Source organism: Mytilus californianus, unplaced genomic scaffold (assembly GCF_021869535.1).
Source record: "Mytilus californianus isolate M0D057914Y unplaced genomic scaffold, xbMytCali1.0.p SCAF_14, whole genome shotgun sequence".
Classification (NCBI taxonomy): Eukaryota; Metazoa; Mollusca; class Bivalvia; order Mytilida; family Mytilidae; genus Mytilus; species Mytilus californianus.
Genome location: NW_026262626.1, coordinates 15,830,058 through 15,846,531, shown reverse-complemented (window position 1 = coordinate 15,846,531; position 16,474 = coordinate 15,830,058). Strand labels below are relative to the sequence as shown.

General features: G+C 33.3%; 1 protein-coding gene across 1 annotated transcript in view; it reads right to left on the bottom strand.

Annotated features, from left to right (window-relative positions):
- Positions 1–16,474, bottom strand: part of LOC127724282 (uncharacterized) — a 65,420-nt gene that overhangs the window by 16,791 nt on the left and 32,155 nt on the right. The window lies entirely within an intron of this gene.

The following is a 16,474-nucleotide window of genomic DNA, read 5'->3' as shown; positions in this document are numbered from 1 at the left end:
GAAAAACAAATATGATACACAGAAACAAACAACAACCACTGATTTACAGGCTCCTGACTTGGGACAGGCACATTCAGAATGTGGCGGGGTTAAACATGTTACATGTAGCGGGTCGCCAAACCCTCCCCCTAGTCCTGGGACAGTGGTGCAACAGAACAATACAAGAACTGAACAAAACAATAAACAAACAATACATATGATTAACAGCAACAAACAACAACCACTCAATTACAGGCTCATGACTTGGGACAGGCACATATAGAATGTGGCGGTGTTAAACATGTTAACGGTCGCCCAACCCTCCCCCTAACCTGGGACAGTGGTGTAACAGTACAGCATAAGAACAAACTATAAAAATCAGTTGAAAAAGTCTTAACTCATCAGATGGATACAAACAGAAATACATGACAAAAACACAGAGTGGAAGTGGCAGGGTACTTATACATCCCCACAACAAAAAGGTACTAAGTACAGATCTGAAAGTACTCTCAGTTACTGAAAGCTAGTTCAAAGCCAATAACAACTCATAAAAAAATCATGCATTTAAGACTAAAATATCAATCAGTACGTACACATCCAACATTCAATGGATTTAGTGTAAAGGCGTCATTAACAGTCAGAGAAAAATATTACCTTGTGCAATGCCAAGATACAGATATCGACAGATTGTAGAGCCATGAATGTGCATATGTATATAAAAAATGATATATAATTTTATTTTCATTTTGATCAGTGGTTGAACCGGGTTATTAAGGAGGCAAAAAGTAATCAATAAAGCAACTATAACACGAAAATTATATAAAAAAAGCTGGTTCGTCGAGCTTATCCTCGTTGTGCACTTTAAATTAAATTGCTGACTGTTACCTTGAGTACTAGCGCATTAAAAATCCGAATCACAAGGTCGGTTTAGTACAGAGCATGGTTTATCAACATGTTCTCGTCCTAAGTATGCATTTAATTTGCCGCTGAACGTTAAATCGTCATCCATTTTCACCTTTATCTATCGAAACTTGCCATAGGAATATTACCCGTGTTGTTGAGTGACAGGCTAACTGTATGACTTCTCGTTAACCGGGTATTACAAGATTCAAGACTCACGCATTACCACCATTCTGACTTCTCGTTAACCGGATATTACAAGATTCAAGAATCAAGCATTACCACCAACCTGGCGACAAGATAAAGTAATCTGGACAAGTAAATGATAACATGCTAGCTACACAGACTGTTCTACAAAATACTACACTAAAAGAAACCGCAAGCGGGACAATTACCATTTTTTTAACATCACTGCACTAGAACATCATATTCAAGCGCATAAATGTATATAGAGATCCAACGCAATACGAAGTTTCATAATCACAACAAGTTGTAATGCAAAAGAACTTGCGATGACCAATGTAGGCATTATAATACATAAAAATGTGCATTGCTCTGACATCTCTATCGGACTTGCTGTCAATTTATGTAAAGTAGACAAGGTCAGAGTCTTAGTTTAAGAGCACAACAAGTTTAGCTCGATTAACATGTAGGAATTAACCCAAATGAACAAAAGATTCACAAAAAGGACCCAACATAAACCAGATTTAAAGTATACATACAAATAACAATGTTACAGAACTCATATGACAGGATTATAAGTTGTATCGAACAACTAGGGTCAAACACTCAAAGCAGTAGAACAAAAGACTGCATATAAAATTGAGAATGGAAACGGGGAATATGTCAAAGAGACAAAAACCCGACCAAAGAGCAGAAAACAGCCGAAGGCCGCCAATGGGTATTCAACACACCGCGAAAATCCTGCACCCGGAGGCGGACTTCAGCTGGCCCCTAAACAAAAATGTGTACTAGTTCAGAGAAAATGGACGTCACACTAAACTCCGAAACATATAAATGAACCAAAAATTAAAAAAAAAAACATTCAAGACTAACAAAGGCCTTATGTTCCTGAATTGGGACAGGCGCAAAAATGCGGCGGGGTTAAACATGTTTTGCAGGATCTCATCCATGCCCCTATACCTCTAGCCAATGTAGAATAAACAAACACATAGCAATACGCACAGTAAAACTCAGTTTAAAAGAAGTCCGAGTCCGATGTTAGAATAAGTAACAGAACAAACTAAGCAAAATGACAACGATCAACATAAATTAACAAACGACCACTAGCAGTTATTAACTTGGCAGCTCCAGACCTCAATTAAACTTATTGAAAGATAATGTTTTCATCATATGAAAACCAAGCACAATCCCTCCCGTTAGGGGTTTAGTATCATACCATCATTAAATATACGAGAATAAAATTGAGAATGGAAATGGGGAATGTGTCAAAGAGACATCAACCCGACCATAGAACAGACAACAGCAGAAGGTCACCAACAGGTCTTCAATGTAGTGAGAAATTCCCGCACCCGGAGGCGTCCGTCAGCTGGCCCCTAAACAAATATATATACTAGTTCAGTGATAATGAACGCCATACTAAACTCCAAATTGTACACAAGAAACTAAAATTAAAAATAATACAAGACTAACAAAGGCTAGAGGCTCCTGACTTGGGACAGGCGCAAAAATGCGGCGGGGTTAAACATGTTTATGAGATCTAAACCCTCCCCCCTATACCTCTAGCCAATGTAGAAAAGTAAACGAACATAAACCGTATCATGACAACAAATGGTTTGAGATTAAATGTGTTTATTTCAGATGCAAAGACCCTATGTGTGAATCGATATTAATTTCCAAAAAAATGCCATCTTTAACATGATTAATGAGCTGACAACAGTATCGTAACTATATCCCTTCTGAATAAGTCTGTTTAAAGGTATGGTAAGCTAGAGGTGAATGACGATATTTTTGTGCTTTATACAGAATATTACCATAAAAGATTGGATGTGAAATACCTGAACGTATATATGCTGATCTTTTCGTGTTATTATTCATGTTTAATACTTTTGAAGCTACATTTCAAGAGCAAAAATGGCCCCTATATAATATAATTAATGACAAGCACTGACGAGGTTCCTGACTATCTAAATTTTCTAGCTCTCAGAGCTCTACTTTTTCTATCTCGATCAGTTGAATAACAAAAGGTAGATTTCAGGATGCATTTTATAAAATCTAGACCTGCGCATGGAGTCAAACCTTACAAAATGCTTTTTTTTTTATCCATAAGCAATTGCCCTAAATGCAAATATCAAATTTATGATGCCCTATAAAGCGGCTGAACAGAAAAAAAATTTCAATTTTACAAAGTAAAATATCTTAAATGATGCCCCTTTAACAATATCGAATTAAATTGTCTATAATTTGATAACATTCGAATTCCTCTTTTATGTTTTTGTTTTTCTAAATCTTCAAATATAAGCAGATGAATAAAGGTGATATCAGGTATACGACAATAAGACAGTATCTAGACGACAGAAAAAACCTAGATGTCATCATACAGTCTTCTTAAGTAGACATGTGTCTCTATAATTCGTCTGATTAAACTGTCTCAGAGTTAAACAAATCTGCTATCTACACCATTTTAAAGGTCAAAAGACAACCAGTAACAAGGTTTTCTACTTTTACACAAGCAGATAAGCTTAATTAATTTCCAAAGGTGAAAACTAAAAACGGATAAACAATAAAACAATAATGTGGACTAAGTATTTCTTTTTGAATCCTTTTTCTTTCATTACGTTTATCAAAATTTTCTCCACCCTTTCCCATTTTGCGCATTGACATTCTCTCCCGGCTATCAAATTTCACATCATTTTAATGTTCGATATTGTACTATTTCAATGAATAACATCTTTTCTCGAGTGCGCCTACATACGAACATGTGACTCAGTTGATCTCGAACTTAAACTCGAAGTTAACCCGAATATAGCCCCGAAATCTTCTCAGAGGCTAGAAAAAACTTCAAGTTTAGGGTTTGAAATTCGTGCGCATCAGATCCAAAGTCGTCCGTTCCAGTTTATGAGTTGTGCGCACGAGTTTTAATGTTGTGTAAACCAGTTTGAAAGTCATGCGCATGAGTTTTTAAATCGTGCGGACCAGAATGATGTGCGTAAGAGTTTAAAAGTTATGTGACACAAGACTGAAAGTCGTGGACACAAGTTTGAAAGTTATGCAGACAAGTTTAAAAGTCATGCGTATGAGTTTGAAAATCTTGCGCACCAGTATATCATGCGTACGAGTTTACAAGTTATGTGCACAAGATTGAAAGTCGTGAGGTTGAGTTTGCATTCGTGCGCACCAGATTAAAAGTCGGTTCACTAGTTTGAAAGTCGTGCAGTCGGAGGCACCAATTTGAAAGTAATGCGGACAAGTTTAGAAGTCATGCGCATAATTTTGAAAGTCGTGAGAACAGATTTGTGAAAGTCGTGCTCTCAAGTTTTTGAATGTCATGTACATTAATTTGAAAGTAATGCGCATTTGTTTTTAAAGTCGTGCGCATCCGTTTTAAAGTCGTGTGCACGAGATTAAAAGTTGTTTGCACCAGTTTGAATGTCGTTTGCGCCAGTTTGAAAGTCGTTTGCATCAGTTTTAAAGTTGTGCGCACCAGTTTGAAAGTTGTAAGCCCATATTTTTGAAATTCGTGCACGTCAGTTTTAAAGTCGTACGTCCGAGAAAAAAGTCATGCGATCAAGATTGAGAGTCGCGCGCAAGAGATTGAAAGTTGTGTAAAACACGAGATTGAAATATTTGAACGAGTTTGAGAGTAATGAACACGAGTTTGAAAGTAGAAACTACGGTTTTAAAACTTGTTTGCACCAGCTCAAATTTCCCACTAAAGATTTTTTTTTATGGCACTAAAGGGGCTCCGTATATTAAAGACTTTTGATAGATTATATCGATAGAAGATGTATGGGAAATACATCAAAGAGGCTGCAGCCCAACCATCATAAAAATGATTTTTTAAGAACCTCTTTTCAGTTAAATAATCTTACTGTAGAGGATCTGCTGTAAAAGATAAATTTGTGAAGAAAATGTTCAAAAATCAGACAGTGAACCGACGCAGGACATTGTTAAAATTTTTATCCGATACAACAGATTCTGTCACGACATACTCACGATTGAAACTTGACAAAATCGGCACACATAGCCAATTATGGCTCGCGATTGAGACCAGGCAGCGCTACGACACGAACAGTGAAAAATTCGGAATAATATCCTCAATGATCTGGAATGTTCTATCATCGTCTGAACGTTGCCATATACGTTTGATAAAAAGTCCTATGGATCGGGAATAGTCTGGAGATGTCGGTAAAGCAGTCCCAACAGTTAGGTGCGTCCCGGAACGTCCGAGAAACTCAGCCGATTTTCTTTAATTTTCGATGGTGATATATGTTACTGAAAGCAAGATCGTGGTTCTTAGTTACTATGCTGTTATCAAAACAAACCATCTTACCCTCTTATATCGGTCGATGTACTTCAAAGACACTTTAGACGGAAACGTCAAGTACTAGAGGACGCGATCTTCTGTGATACCCAGGATACAACATTTCAATCAAGAAAAAATGAAGGAACATCTTTGTTTTGTTTGCTATTGCTTCAAATTTTATCACTGAATTGAGATGTTCATCCCGAAAACTGCAGACGACATGATTGTAAAACAATTGTATACTTATAACCTTTACTAATAAGCCTTTTTAGGTGTTTATCGTTACCGTATGTGATTGTATTTTGTATTTGTTTACCTCTTGTTTCACATGTGAATGTGGCAGAGTGTTTTTAAATAAAGCATATTGTATTGTATTATACTATTAAGAATTAATCACATTACATGTAAATTTCATTAGAATTCGTTATTTTGATTGATTGACAACTATCGCGAGGCACTCCAATATCTTATTTTATTTCCGTATAAAATACAACAGCTATGACTGTACGAACTTTCCTTGACAATGTTAAAATAATGCGGCATTGAAAAACAAACGAACAGCTTGATATTACTCTTAATTTCATGCTTTGGCATAAACATGTGATTATAAGAATTGAATGCTTCCATATATAATATCAAATGGTTGTAAAAGTATTGATCGTGTGCACATTTTTAATACGAAGCGCTTTAGCGCAAAGAAATGCACGTGCAGTCATAGAAATAAACATTCATATCTTAAGAAACATTCAACCAGTTTGTACGAAATAGACATATCCTGTATAATAGACCAGTTGGTCGTAGTGCTACGGAACATAGGAAACAGTAAACGACGGAAAGTCTTGAACATTTTAATTGAAACAATTCATGTAAAAAATCGGGTATTAAAAGGCACCATGCATATGAAGAATTTTTTTTCTTTGTTTTTTTTTTTTTTATAGTAAAGTGACACTTTAAGTCCCCATTCATACAGAAAATGAAATGTGTTGAGGCATATTCTTCTAATAGTAATAATATATATGGCTGGCTTAACTTTAACCCTAATTTTCACTGATAGACATTAACAGATTAGGAAGGTCTCACTGTCATTTAAGCAGTCCCCGATAGTCTTTTACAATATCTTTTGAATTTAAAATGTTTCGAAAATGTCCATTATTATTTGAAATAGTTAAATGTTTTTCACACGTAAATGAATTGTCCGTGCTTTAATGTATAAAACTCATACGTGGTCATGTAATACAATAATATTTTTAATATCGTTTAAGATAACGAACCGGCCATCTACTTCACATACATCTAAATAGATTTTTTAAATTTTAATTCAAAAGTAAGTCTTTCCTAGAAATATTTCTCTTATATTCTTTTTAACAAATTTTGAAATATTTTAGAAGGAATATAAATCTGAACACATTTATAATAATTGTAGTTGACGTCGATTAAACTGCAACTTAATTAAACATTCCTCCTCACACAGACCAAGCACGCGATTCAATGTAAGAAAAAGTGTTTGTATATACTGTGTGAACTACAAAGCAAGGAATTGTATATTCAAAAGGAAATAAAACGCGGCTCGAGAACAATCTAGAACTCCCGCGGACCGATAATCCATGTCTGTTTCGGTCGGAAGTATGAGAAATAATATAAAGAATCATGACGGAGGTCCATTTCCTGTTATATATATCGGTCATCTAATTTCACTGGGCATTTTGCTTGTGACGATATTAAGGATGATAAAAACCAAGACAAGTAAAATCTACCCCATGTAAAAGGTAACCCCTTAAGTATCATTTTAATGCCTTTTCGACCTATGTTTGCATTAAACTTTTGATAAAAATTCTTATTAAAATAGACCTCGGTCGTCAAATTTGCGGGAGTTTCATCCGGATTACAAAACAAAAAATACAGTGTTTTGATTTTTTAATAAAGACTCGACAACACGAAAGGCGAACAAATTAGTTGATAACATTATGAAGCTTAACCCTTATTCTAGACCTTGGACTCTTTTTAATGTTTCTTGTATAATTTGTGAATTTTCGACGATTTTCCAAAATTTCAGTTTGAAATTTCCTTATTATTTCAAAACGTATCTTTCAATCTGTCAGTGTAATACAAATGTTTAAAAGTAGAAAAGAACAAAGTGTCAAAAAGAGCATGCATTAGTATTTAATATTAGTAAGATTTTCCTACAATTTTGTGTAAACTACGAATTCTAAATGTTATAGGGAATATTGTAAATGAATCTTTGAAACCATGATGACATTTTTAAGTAGTGCGTAAAAAATACATCCACACACTTTATTCTGGTGAATGGTTAAATAACTACTTGATGTATCTATTAAATTAAAATTCAAAAGCTTAACCTTTGTTCTGTAACATTGTGTTGATTTTATGAAAATAATATATATTTTATGGTAATAAAAATGAATTTTCTATGATTTTTCAAAATACCATGCTTGTAGTTTACATTGATGCAATTTCTTCAGTCAAATTCCATACCGACGAAGTCTGAAAATACAGACAAAATATCTTAATATTTTAGACTTCCCCTTTGGAATTCGTGGTTTAATTTTATTCACGATTGAATTCAATTTTTAAAATTCGATTTTTAGAACTTAATCATTATTTGGTTTTGCAGTTTATGTCACAGTTAAGCGTTGCTGTAAAAATTACCTCAAGTCAGCAAAACAATCCTTTCTTTTTTCTCGCAGATCAGTATAGTCTAGAGGTCCGCAGATTAATTCCTAAGTGTTAAGAAAATGTCAAGTGTGTGAATGTGTGATATTTTAAACTGTTTCTGATGAAAATGTGTATTGCATCAAGGCATTAATTAACAGGTGTGCTTGATGTGATTCGTTTTTCAGATCTTAAATATACGACACGAATTAGCATATCAATGATATGTGTGTCCCGTATTTCGTATAAATGTTAGATTGTACCTGCAAATTGAAATAATCCAAACTGGTCAGTGTTTATTATAACACCTGTTATCTAAGTTCCTTTATCTAGAATACTACATTTGTTAACGATCATTTTCCTTTAAACTGATTATGTACTATTCTTCAAAGGTCATATGCCAAAAATAAACCAAATTTTTAAAGAGTGATTTTTTTTCACTTCTTACATTACCTCTTTTTTGAATGAAAACTGTTATAGAAACTTGTTTAATCATCCCTTCATACATTGTTTTAGCTTCATGAAATATCAAGATGAAAAACAAAGATTAAAGCGTTTTCATGAGTGACTTTGCATGTGGTTGCATTGTTTAATATTTTTTAAATTAATTTTTGGTTTCATGAATACACCATTAATTTACAACAAATTGTTCGACAACTGGTGTCAGATTAAATGACCAAGTTCGATAACTGCTGCAAGACAATAAATTATCCAGTTAGAGCTACGGGGTGTAATTAACGCATCGCCCAAAACGGAGATGCATCATACAATTTTCTTTGAAGTCGGCCGCGTTTCCATTCCTTTTAAATATACAATTCCTTGTACAAAGCAAAGTCTTCTGTAACCGTTGATAACGATATCATTGCTTTTTCTAATTAAAGGTCTTTATTTTTCATAAATTTTATTACAAAACGTCCCAATCAATATTAGAATAACTCGATCTTGTGGAATGGAATTATTTTTTTTTAATGTATATAAGTACCATCTGTATTAAATCCTTAAAAATGAAATATAAATATTTACAAAATCGTTCCTATGATTATACAGAAAAAAACACTTTTATTATGGCTATATATTTTTTAGCACGCACGTCATAGTTTGGAAAGCTGAATTCATAGAACTTTTGTGTTCAAAACAACAGAACCTTTCTAGGTTATCCTTTGTAAATGCATTGTAACCTTATTTTATCATTATGAAAGAATACATTATTTTTTTCATTATTAAAGCATTTGTACTGAACTTTTAATAAAAAAATTACCAAAATTGGGCGGACATAGGTACCTCAGGGAAATGACAGCCCATAAGCAACACTGCCGATGTAACACTGATATTATAAATGCATGATACCGACATAGCGCGCATGACACGTATTCTTGGAATAAATATCCGCAGGTACACTTTATAGGTGAGTGACATTTTTCAAAAAGACGCGTGGTTAACGACTTTAATGCACCCACCTAACATACGGCTATATTATATACCATTCGAAAGCTTATTTTCTGTACTTTCTGCTTAGCCCGGTCGTCAATAAATCGTACAGTGCAATTTTCGTTAAACCAAGGTCAAAGGTCAAAATGAACATTCCTAAATTTCGCAAGAATAAAACAAAATGCCCTTTGCTGGTTCTTGCATGACATTTCTTTCTAAACATCATATGGACATAAAAGAACAGAATACTTCAAAATACATGCATATTAAAATGGAAATTTAAAGAAAATTGCAATTCTTTAAAAATCCTTCAAAAATGATAAAATTGCGCTATAGGCAAAATATTTCTTTATGTATCAATATGTATTTGTCAATATTAAAATAAATTTATCGTTCATAGGTGAAGGTTTTTTTACGCCATTTTAAACTGCAATTGATATAATAATGGTCAAGAATCAGCCTTATAATGAAGCTTTTGCAGTTTCCCTAAATACCACCATCTGCAAAAAATATGGATCATCTTACTTTTCATTGTTTAGATAAAACATCGATTGTTGTCAATATCAGGAGAAAATAATTTACCATATTCAAAAAGGGATAATAAAAGTGATTAAGGAATCTACAAGGTATATACAGTAAAAATATGTTTTTTCGATGTCGAAAGTGGAAGACATGGTAAGAAGTTTATTCTCCTTCAATATTCAAATGAATACTGTTTGTACCTCGCGCTGAACAATAACAAATCCGGCATTCCTTTTAATATGTTAGCACATAATAACATACTATAATTATTGTTTTATCAAATATGAATGAAAATTGATATCGTGGAAGATTGAATACCCTTCCTGAGCAATTTCAATTACTACCGGTTTAAGGAAGTGTTCGTACATTTCGGTGTACTATTTTGAGGACTGTTGTTTGTCTGTCCTTCTTTTATCGCGTTGGTCATGGTGTCATTTGTGTAATTATCGGAAATGTAGAAATCATCTTGCCCTACGTTCATTTGTTTTGTTCTTTCCAATCATATATTCATCCGTTAGTCTAAAAAACTTTGTAATGAGCAATACTCCTCCTGCGTATACATCACTTGGTAAATTTTATTGAAGTTCAAAGTTTTGAAGTGCACATATAGAGATTGTACATGAAGGGATTTTATTCATGATAAACACATTCAAATAGAGTTCTATAGCAAGCAATTCAGATTCACCATTACAGTCTTGCTTTTTAGTTATCTCATTTAAACGCTTGTTTTTCTCACATTGATAAACATACCATATTATATGTTATTTTTGTGTCAACTAATATCAGACACTTATTGCAGTTATGAGAACTTCGCACCATTTAAAAATCAAACGAACAGTTTAAAGCATGCACATCATTGGAATGTAAAAAACAAAAACGATGCTACTTATACATGTTATTGTTTGCATGAAGTTCATGGGGTTTCTTTATAATTTAGCTTGGGAAAGGACATTACTTCAAACCAACTAGTTTTGGCAACAAATTTGTTGTGATTAGAAAAATAACGCGAATAGAATTAACCTAGTTCTTCTCTAGTATAAGAATAAAGTGTGAAAACCGCATAAATATCCTTTCCAGGTCAACAAAAGAGGGTTTAACGCAGAAATATGAAAGGTGCATAATATGTTTTGTCAGTGGTTGCCTACATTTACAAAACGTTCTTGGTGATGAATGGTTGAATTGTTGCTGTGATACCTTCACAGTAATTTCCTTCTTTATAGCTTTTTATTCTATATGTAATAACTATTTAGGAAGTCTAATTATTACTATAATTATTGCAAATTGCTAGAATTTTCAAATCAAACATATAGACTGTAAGTTGATGTAAATAAACCCACCATAGATGCTAGGCTTAAACTGTTTTTTTAAGCACGAAGTTGAAGAACATCGAGGACCCAAAATTCCGAAAATGTTATACCAAATACAGCTAAGGTTATTTTTTCCTAGGGTAGAAAATCCACAGTATTTAAAAAAATAAAATGTGTTTTGAACAGTGAGTTTATTTATAATTATGACCATATCAGTGATAACTCATGTCAAAACAGAAGTGCTGACTACTGGGCTGGTGATATCATAATGAGGAAACCTGCAGCAGTGGCAATGATCCAGTGACTGTAAATAAACTCATCATATATACCAGGCTTAAATATTAAACGCCAGACGCGCGTTTAGTCTACAAAAGACACATTAGTGACGCTCGAATTAAAAATGTTAAAAAGGCCAAATACAAAACGAAGTTGATGAGCATTGAGGACCCAAAATTTCGAAAGGGTTTGCCACATACAACATGCAACTGCACGTAATTACAACATTTTTGTACTAAAAAATTACGTAGTTTGATAGAGTTTCCTACTTCAGACAAGCACGAAGAACATTTTCAGTGTCTAGAAAATAATAGTTCTTACTTTTTTCGTAAATACAAGATGCAGTTGAAGCAAACAAGAAAACAAATTTTATAATTTGTATAAGAGAAATATTTGAAATTCAACTTTTCATTCATATGTTAGCTTTCTAACTATGTAATTATTTATTTATGTATTTAGTTTTTTTGGGCTAACTTTATATTTATGTATAAAGTCCTTTATTTCTTTTAATAATAATCATGAAATTTCAAACAAAATATCAAGAAAAGATAGACGAGTTTTTAAAAGGCTGGCAATTAAGCTACATATTGAAATATCAAAGTTTAGCTCCCTAAATTCCCCTTAAAAGCATGCATCCCGCGTGTTTTTTTCCGTAAAACATTTTTGGAATTTTGTTAAATGTGTTTCTTCAGCATAGACTTGACTACATAAACATATTTTTTACGTAGAACAGCTAAAAAGCTATCCTTTTGCAGATGGTGGTACATGTATTTTGGGCAACTGTATGGGTTGTTGTGATTGGCTGTATAATTAGCAAGCAGCGTGCTTGCAGTAATTTTATGATGTCAAAAACTTCCTTAGCACAATATGGAATACGTTATTTGGGTTTATGGTGATTAACAATTGAATCACTGACAATTATTTTGGTTTTCACTCATTTTTATCCTTTTCACTGGAATTTCAGGAAACAGGCGTTATTTATTAAAAATACGTCATTAATATTTAAAGTGCGTCTGATAATTGACTAATAGTCTCTGTTCTAAAAGTTTTTCCTATTTCCACACATAATTTTATTATTTAGAACATAGAATATGAAAAAAATGTCGGCGTCTTGTAAAATAAGAAATTGTCCGTCCTTGACCTTTCATCGTGATTTGGCAGAAATTGTACGAATATTTGACGACCGGGGGAAAAATAGTACAGATGATCTGCTTTCGAATGATACATGATTTAGCCATATGTTAGATAAAGGCAACAGTAGTATACCGCTGTTCAATAGTCATTAATCGATTTAACTGAAACAAATTCGGGTCACAAACCAAAACAGAGGACAACACATCAACTATAAGAGGAAAACAACGGAACAACATAAACACTGAACTGAACAAACACCAACATACATAGAAACGGACTATTTGATAGCAACTGCCATATTCCTGACATGGTACAGGACATTTTAAGAAAAAATGGTGGGTTGACCCTGGTTTTCTGGCTAGCCAAACCTCCCGCTTATGTGGCAATGTTAAAAATACCGCTAAAATAACAACATTACGTGACAGGAATACATTACAACTAAACGCAAGAACACTCAGGACAGAGCCATTCATAAATAAATAATGTAATAGTACATTACAACATGTAAACCACAGAATAACAACGGACACCTCCCATTTACATCACAATAGAATTATGAACTTTAAGTCACACGAATGTATCAACTCCACAAAAAGTGACGTCACTGGTAAATTTCCAAAAATAGAATATAAAACTGGGATTAAGATTGTAATGGTGTTATTTTATGTATTTTCTAACCATTCTAAGAATATTAATATAAAATTGTTTTAGTAATGGTGTAATTATTTGTATTTTGTAACCGGTTTTTCTTCTAAATCAAAACAGTGAAAACAATTAAATCCTGTGCATATAGTAGCTTTAAACTAAAAACCATATAAATGAACTAGGTGATAAATTATTTTAACTTTTAAAAACATGTAGAAAATAAAAATAGAATTCAAACCACAAACGATTAGACATAACAAAACATTCAACCAGAATTACAAACGAAAAATCATAACTAAATGCATGAATGTTGGATGTATAAATACCGAGACACGTCTAATAGAGATTTCCAATAAATTGACATTACTCGACATAACCAACCTATCTGACCGTATCTCGGCCTATTGCATTGAAGGATGACGGAGGGGAGCATAAACTGCATGAATTTTTGGCTCGTTGAATACACATACTTTGTTGGAATAGATGCTATTTAAAAATTATCACAATCTATTATTTTAATTCTTTACATATTTTGTTATTAAATTTATGATGATTTCATTGACAACAACCTTTAAGGGAATAATTAGTTCAGTTACCGATAATCAAATGCAGCGATCATTACTTCGTCATTTCACTTGACCCATATATTTATCTCTCAAACGATGAATTTTTCAAGCTACTAAATCAAAAATTAAGTTTGAAAAAATAAAAATAATGGAATCTGAAGCGAGATCATATTCTCATTTTTGATTTAAAAGTTTTAAGATTAAAACAAGAGTTTCAAACACGTCGGAATGTAGAAGGTGTACACGACTTGCTTCTTCTTCTTTTTTTTTAGCATACCTTTAGTATTTATTTTAAGATACTTTTGTCAAAGGTAAAAATTCAGATCACTGATGCATCTTTCGGATAGTACTTTGTCACCTTTCCGTAGAATTTTATCAAATGGAATTTATGAGGCGCATCTTCAAGAAAAAATATGATTACAACTTCACTGAATCAGTTAATTTTTTTATATCTTGTCTTAAATTATGATGATGCATGGATTCTAGGAAGAGCCCGTACACACGTATGCGTAATTTACCGTCATTGCTCTTAAATTGTTTTTCTAAAATGTTTGGTGTTTAACTTATACAAATACGTAAGAAAAACGGACATGTACGGAATATTTGATTGAAGTTTTGTTAAGTAGGATGATCATTTTAGTTTTATGACCAACTTATGATAGCAAGGGAATATTATATTTACTGGTCTGTGCATCCGTCCGTTCTTCCGTTCTGTTAAAAATATAAAACGTTTAAAATTATATACCAAATTAGAGATTGACCCGGATTAAGTGGTGTCTTAAGGCCACACATTCTTGTTGCAAATGTTTTGATTAATACATGTACATGTATATGTATCTTCCATATTCATAACTGTCTACTTGGTCGCGCGCTCGCCTCGACAGTAACCCCTCAAAGGTGATCGGGGGACTGAAATATGGTCACTATTGGTCTTGTTCCGATCGGCAGTTTAACCATTGCCAAAGTTGGGAGTCCGTTTGGTTGTGCGGGATGTACCAGTACGCAGTCCCGTCTGGTCAGAGTGGGGACGTTAAGTTCGATGCCTCTTGTAGAGAGAATGCCACGCTCTCTACACGTTTATTATGCATGAAATATTTGCCACTGGAACTTAAGCAACCAACTATCAATCAATCGACAGTAGCGTAACTTGAATTTTATTTCTGTTTAGGCAAATTATTTGAATTTTGAAAACTTCACTTTGTTTAAAAGACGTCAATGTCAATAGGGAGTGGACGGTTAATTGGAAATATGAATGCAAAATAAGTGTAGGTGATCACACACTGGCAAAAAAATCCTGTCTATGAAAAATCCAGATTTGTGGAATTGTATCATGAATTGATATTTCTAGTGCGCATTAAATCAATATATTTCAATGAAACTGCTGGTTAAAGGTTTAATTCTCAGTATTTAGTTACAGACAGGTCTTGATCAAAACAAAAATAATTGACAGAATTATATGTTTGACATCTTCTAAAATGCTTTTGTACAGATTTGGGGATATTAAGTTTAAGATCTACTGTTTCTTTTAACTCTATACGTTTAGCTTTTGTCAAAATGTATGGATGATAATAACTGGGTGAAAGAATGAGTCTTGCTTATATTAACCAAGTTAGAAAAGTACTACATAAAATGTAGTAATGCCAAGAATCTTTTAAAACCTTTGTACACCAAAAGTAAAAAATTCGTTGTCAAAAAAAAATCAAGCATCATATCAGTTTCACAGTTATGACCTCTTGTTTGAATCAGTTTTTTGCGAGGTATGCTTTGTCTGTTACTTAAAAAAGATATTTGCATCTACCTTGTTCATTTTATGAAAGAAAATTTTCAAGACATTACTATTGAGGAATGAGTGAGTAAAGAGTAAATCAGTCAACGTTTTGAACCATCGTCACTCAGTAAACTTTATACTATGACGTACATGGTATATAATTCTCTTTACTTCTCTTTTTAATGGTCAAAAATTTGATGAGACGGTTGCCTCATTGCGTCAATGAAAGCTACACCACTGCTCGAGTGCGGGAAGTCTTTGGCTCGATCCTCACCCGTTTCAAATCGAAGATTGGCTACCTCTCTGCCAAGCACGCAATATTTAGGAGTTAGAGCAAAGATTGGTCGGTCCGGGGTCAAAATCATGTGTCCGGGTAGGATGACATGTCTTCCTGCGGTATAATACAAAGTCGGATTCATATTCATGATATTCATCTTCTCGTCCTAAATATGCGAACACTTATATAAATGGCCCTACATCATATTAATACTTCTATTTTTTGTTCCACTTCTAATGTTGCCTATACCCCACCCCCTTTTCAAAATCCTGGATCCGCATCTGGCAACGAAGTCTTATTATATTATGTTGTTCAATGTTACTTACCTTACACATTTCCGTTAATGATTTATTCAGTAAAATGAATTTGTTTAATTGTTTATCAATAAAATGGATAAAATACTATAAGTTAATTTACTTCAAGGGATATAAAAAAAAAATTGCTTGGAAATGTCTTTTGTATTTGGACTCCAATAGAATTCCCGTTAAACAAATTAATACAGAACCGTCCCTAATC